The 7,142-nt window shown below is 30.4% G+C and overlaps 1 protein-coding gene across 2 annotated transcripts in view; it reads right to left on the reverse strand.

The window, feature by feature from the left end:
- LOC113553005 (probable G-protein coupled receptor No9) overlaps positions 1-5,526 on the reverse strand; it is a 115,933-nt gene extending 110,407 nt beyond the window's left edge. For both annotated transcript variants that reach the window (XM_026956099.1, XM_026956101.1), the window contains exon 1: positions 4,672-5,526. The gene's annotated coding sequence lies outside the window, so the exon portion shown is untranslated. The remainder of the gene's footprint in view (positions 1-4,671) is intronic.
- Positions 5,527-7,142: the final 1,616 nt, after the last annotated feature.

Raw genomic sequence — 7,142 nt, forward strand, 5'->3', positions numbered from 1 at the left:
TAACTACTTCTTCATTAAGTAAATTAGTTGGCACTAAATAGTAAATGTACTACTTGTAAATGCATTAACTACTACAAGTGCAATAAAAGAAGTAGTAGGATTTATTTAAAAAAAAAAAATTGAAGTTGTACAGCAATCATTATAAATATGTGTAACCCAAATGGGAATAATAATGATAAAAAAAATGAATTTTTGAAAAATGAATATTTGTTTGTTAACTTAAAACTTAACTTTTCCATTTTTTTTTTTCATTAACTGGCCCCCACCTTTATCGTATACTATGTGACTATTATTGGATCGATTTCACATTAATCGTAACATAGTGTGCTTACATTTATGTCCGTAGTTTCAATTTATCAAATGAAAAAATACAATAAACACGCGAACGAACGACCCTCCAACACACCGCGAATAGGTTCCCCTGATATTATATTATACATATGAGATTGTTTGATTTGGTTTTTTATGATGTACACACCTGTGTATTATGATGAGCATTTAGATGCAGCGAATACGTGACGTCATCGTCGTACAAGTGGTCAGCACTCGTGATAAAGCAGAAGAACGTGATATATGTGTATAGATTATAGGCAGTCCGAAACGGAAACGAACAAATCAATTTCAAATATTTTACGCGCTATTCGCGATCCTCTTCGCATAATAATAATAATATCCGGGTTCTGTGGTAAGAAAAAGTATAACGAACAATAATAAAAAAAAATATAACGTCTACGATAAAGTGTCGTATATATATCATGAAAACGTACGGGGAAAATATTCATAAATCGTCTTCCGACGAAAGTTTACTATTCAAACCGCGATAATATATTTTATTTCGACTCGTCTATCTCATACAATGGCTAATAACATAGCCAAACAAAATATAAAAAACAAAACAAAACGAAATGCAACTTTTACGTTATACTTACTACATTATACAACATCGGCTGTATAATATTTTATCGGCGTCGAATGCAAAGCGTAATAAACCACACCGGATATACACGCGAAAACGCAGCTGAGATTGAATTAAATTTTGGAGACCAATATTTTTATTCCACTTTTGAAACTATTTCGGATTGTAATGTACTTCGTTCGCCAACCAAAATAAAAATTGTATTGAAAATAGACAACAGCATTTTAGATTTCCATTGGTAGCAGTATATACCAATAATATATTATTATACGATTAAGTATTGATTCGTAATTATTATTAAATTATACAGTGTTATAGAAAATTATATAAGAATTTATAAAAGTATATAATATGTTTTATACGTGAAGAAAATTAAAACATAAAATGCACAACCCAGAAAACTTAAACTTTTATTATAATCTCGTGTTGGCGATAAAATATGTAAAACTATAATATAGTATTTAATACTCCGAAACCTCGTTTTTGATTTTGCCCCATACATTATTACTTATCAACTTAATAAAAACATAGTAATACATTAAGTATTAATATATTATTATAGTAAATAGTTATATGATTCAACATTTATGTGTGTAAGACGGTTCTAAAATAAAATAAAATGGAATAGCATAAATTTTATTTGTGGACGTATTTAATTTTCTCAAAAATTAATAATAATACTGGATTTGGCTGCTACAATCACTAAATAGTTTGATGTCTTTATTGTCTGAGTTTTCGAAGAACCATATACGACACGAGACTGTCAATAAATAATGCGTAAACAGATTAGACATACGAGTAATTTAAGTGTATAAGCTACAATTCAGTTAGCCCTGAAGCGGATAGGTTAGAGTTAAATTCCGAGAAACAATGCCGAACATCGTTTACTGTAAATGATTTGGAGTAGAATTGTTTTCATTAAAACAACAAAACAAAATTTATTTACAAAATGTAATGTATCAAACGATATTATCGTAAGTTCTATTTTACACAAAAATAATCAGATAGAATAACACTATTCGGAAAAAAAACAAAATTTTTAATAACTGAAATTGTCTTATAATAATTATTAATAATACATACTCATTTAAAGATATTTAATGAAAGAGAATAATTACCTTTTAAATTATAATTAAATACAGAAAAACCGATTACTTAAACATCAATGAAAATCCTGCAACTTTGATACAAGATCAAAGTAAAACATTGAAGGAACATATTATATCCTATACATACTATAAATGTTAGTCGATCGACTCATTATTTATGCGAAAGAGTTATAGAACATTATAACGACGCTCAAAATTAAATTTTTAAAGCGCAACTCATACGAAACCAATATTATTATTAAATAAAATATTGCCAAAAACCATATTGATTTTTTTAATTTTACTCAAGACTGAAAATTGCATTGTTTTCTATCACTATTCACTGAGATATTACACATACGATTTACCAGTTATACTAATTGTGTTGCAAAAATAAATCAGAAAATTTTAAACATGATACTTTGAAATATGTGTACAATACTAACATATAACATAATATTATGCAATAGGTATGAGCTTAAAATATAAATAAATCAATATTAATGATACCCATATTATATGTATTTATTTTATTTTTATTAAAATAAATCAATAATAACATTATTTTTTACTGATCGTTCACGAGGAAAAATTCGACAACCAACGATAACAATAGTAGTTATAAGCTGTACCTACAGTATAATATATTGGCTATTCAGAATTATAATAATAATAATATGCGGTAATACATATTTTTTGTTTTTAAAAGCATAATCTATATTCAAGTATTTTTCAATCGAATACAATGACTTAACATGTTTATATATTACATTATTGAAGTATTGCATTTTTCTCATACGATTTTATCTCTGTATTTTTACAGCATTTCATTTTATAATACGTTCTCGTGAAATCAGGTCGGTTATAAGTCAGTGTTCCAGAAGTCAATTTACTGTAAATTTCAATGGATTTCGGATATATATCTCGAAAATCACCATTAAACTTTGAGAATATATTTTTATTTCAATGTTTTTAGTGTTACAGGTCATAATGATAATAATTTGAAAAAGTGATAAAAAAAAAACATCGTACATATCAACCAACTTGAACGGTAGTAATCAGGTCAAGAATGTAATGTATACCTATACATTATGAATTTGTGATGTAAAATCATTTACTATCGTTTTTTGAATTTATGTTTTGAAAATCAATTTGATTGATTATAGATACATATTATTATATTATATTAAATATTAAATGGTTCTCACGTTAAGTACTATTATGCCGTGCGATGGACGGGAATGGTACTACATAGTAATAAATGATAATATTTTCTTACTCATTCATAATACTGCCTATAATGTTATATATGTTATTATATAACACCTACTTTTTACTTCCACGTCTTAAAGTAGAAACTGCTAATGAAAATATAATACTGCAGGTTCGTGTCATGGACGTACGAATAAAAATATCAACACAATCATAATAATACATTTTAGATTTATTTTAACTTTTCAGTTTAACCTTTCAAATCGAAAAAGCCATTCACTCAAGGACACCCAAAACAAAACTTTTTCATAACTATTCGTGAAACATATTCGTTGACATTTTTACCGAATTAAATTGGCATTTTCATCTTTGATTATTTTTTTCTATTTCATACATCATTTGGCGAATTTTCCATAGTATCGTTATTATATTATGTACATGACGATAAATTTAATTCCCCTTAGTAAATAAATTGTATACACGCGTGATTACTTGAATATTATATTATTATTATTATTATTATTATCATCATCATGTGTAGTGTTTGTGTAGGCGTGTTTCTAAGTACATTTATTTTCCTGTTTTTTTTTTCGTATAAATTCACTTCAGTAATGGTCGTAACGAAAACAAACTTTATAACCCTTCGTCACAGCAATTAAAATAACACGAATTACTATGTTTTACGACCAATAGTCGACGACGTTAAAATACTATAGGTACGCACTTTACGACCACGGTAAACTACATAAGTTAATGTCGAACACGAAATTAAAAGGTTACTCGAATACCATTTTCCGAACGTAAACGTAATATTGCAAACGTCATTTGCAAAAAAACATAATAATAATATAATATAGTTGATAGTAAATTATTAATCATAAAAAAATTACCGCGTCCGATAATCGCGTGGTTAAATACATTTTTTGTCCAAATCTCGATAAAAAAAATAGAACGATCCACGAGAAAATAATTGTTTTGATCACAGAAAAAAACGTGTATATAACTAAAAAAAAATAATAATTAACAAACGTACTTACAGCATTTTTCGAAAATTAAAAAAAATCCTATATACGCGCGTTTTCACGTAGTAGGTTTTCAAAAAAAAAAAAAAAAAATCCGATTTATAGCTATAACAACGAGTACATCGTAATTATATAATAACATTAGGTAGGTATATTATTTTCAATAACAAAATTACGAAAACGACAATATTTCCTCTGTCGTACATCATTAGCATAAAATATACAACATATACATGACGGCGTACAAATAATAATGCGCGTTATCGTTCTGCGCAACAATTACATTATATAGTATCACATAATATTAGCGTCAGCTGCTGCCGACATATTACAGGTAAATAACTGGTGTTTACATGCGTATTTAGGTATCCGCACAAAGATAATAATAATAGTAGTAGAAGTAGTAGTAGTAGTAGTAGTAGTATATAAGTACCTGCGTAAGTGTAAACCGTACAATATATTATAATATATAATATATATATATTGTACGTATTTAAGAACGAACACTTCCCCGCGAGATCACTGGGTCACGGCGGCACAGGCGGTAATGACGACGACAACGACGATTCGGAGAACACAACAATATTGGAAACCGCATCGCACACGCGGCGTTTCGACGTTACATTTATAACACGATAGCGGCCCAGTCGTTCGCACGCGAAAACTAAACGGAAAACAACTTCGTGCCGGTAGACGGAGTTATTGGCCGACGGGGCTGAAAAGTCGAGGAGCCGTCGGTAATTTCGATGCAAAAAAACGTCACTCGTCGCAAGACAATACAACCGCACACGTAAGTCGTAACAGTAATAATAATAATATGATAACGACGACGACGATGATATTCTATCAAACGGGTACGCGAACGACGATTTAATAAATAATATTATTATTACGCCCGAACGATATTATAATGATTTAAACCAACCGCACAACATTCGTATTTCGTATACCGTGACGCCGACGGTCGTCCCTTTATTCGTTGTATTATATCACACTATTTTTATTTCGACACGATTATTATTACTGTTATCATACATTACGCGCCCCGCAGACTATACCTACGCGATTCGAACGGGTAACGAAACGGTTTTATTATTATTATTATTATTATTATTATTATTACGTATATTATTATGTCTTCGCGATAATTATAACAATATATTCCAACGTTTTTTATAAACGGCGAAGACGATGTATTCTCGCTCACTCGTCGCGGGATTTCGCGAGCGTGATTATTGCGGTGGGGGGACCACCGGGCGTTCGACGGGCACGTCCGGCGTGCGTTAGCGGCGACTGACCGCCGAGGAGCACACGCAGCCAAGGGTCGCGCGCTCGTCTGCCGCCGCCGCCGACGCCGCCGCCGCCGCCGCCGCATGCGCCGCGACGAGAGAAACGCGAGCTTGTATGTGCGTGTGCAATTCGCCGGGCGACTCGGGAGTGCGGCGGCGATCGTATCTCGCCCGTACCTCCCCGCCGTCGTTGAGCCCCCCAGAACCTAGGTCGCAGTTATACCTACCGCGGTTCTATTATCCGCCGCATATGTATTATACCTATTATAATATCGTTTATATGTAATAACGAAATGGTCACAGTACTAATAACTATATATTGTACCTCGGTTGTTGTTTAGGTTTTTTTTGTGAAAATAATTGATATTCGTATCAATATTTTGACTCTTCGCCGTATTCGTCGAACTGCATCAGCAGTCTTAAAGGCGCGCACAGCGTGGATAATATGAATTCAACACTGCAGTTTTCAGAACCCCTGCTGCTATTATATTATAACGAGAAAAACAAAAATTGTATTTTCACGCATTTACCTGCAGGGCGGTGCTTGTTAATTATAACACAGTCTGTCTCGCGATTAATGTACTGGTTTGCCTATTGGACTTAAACTGGTCTAATTCCGATCTACACATATAGATACTATATCACAAGAAAAAAATCAACTGTTGCTCTATATTATGTTTAATGATGCTAGTCAATGAGTACTTTTAATGACATTTTTAATCAATTTTCCCGATTTTATCGCATTAATAAATAATATAATAATTATGACCATAGTTATTAATAATATTTCCTTGACTCATAACATAGAAAAGTATTCAAGTTATTTAACATTTTTAATATACCTACATGATTTTTAATTATTTATAACGTTTTTGAAAAAAAAAAAAAATTTATTTATTTATTTTTATAGATTTTCATAGTTTTCTTACGAATAACGACATACATTAGAAATACCTTCATCATAAATAAATATATATAATAATTAGTATTTATTAGTCATCAGTGTATATATAGCTAAATTTAAATCTTTCATTACAATGCATCATATAAGTATACATTTTCATTTTTGGACCTTTTGCCTAATTGACTCTATCAGTTTATATAAACAAAATACTCTTTCTCAAAATGAGTTTAATAAACTGCAACTACTGTGATATATCATTATACGTTGTAACATATTAATGTGAATCGTCTTATGATGACGGTAAGATAAATATACTTTCAATACTTTATAATTTATATTAATAGTATTGATGAATAATACTTAACTTAAAAATCTTACGGAAAACTATTTAAAACACAAACATTTTCTAATAATAAATTCCGAGAGATCGATAGACAAGAAAAACAAATTGATATTATGATAGTGTTCTTTCATTCACTTCTCAAGTGAGCACGCCCCTGGTTAATTTGCAGTTCAGCAGCATAGGATCTTATTATGACGTGTTTATTTATGTTATTTATGTAATATGTAGGTATCGCCGTTTTTATAAAAAAAAAAAATACAGTTTCGGTCATTGTTACCTCGTTGTTGACGATATACCATATCATTCAGATAAAAATGCATAGTTTTAGATCATTATATTTTTTGGTACTTAGGGTAATTTTTGGTGTT

Source organism: Rhopalosiphum maidis, chromosome 2 (assembly GCF_003676215.2).
Source record: "Rhopalosiphum maidis isolate BTI-1 chromosome 2, ASM367621v3, whole genome shotgun sequence".
Classification (NCBI taxonomy): Eukaryota; Metazoa; Arthropoda; class Insecta; order Hemiptera; family Aphididae; genus Rhopalosiphum; species Rhopalosiphum maidis.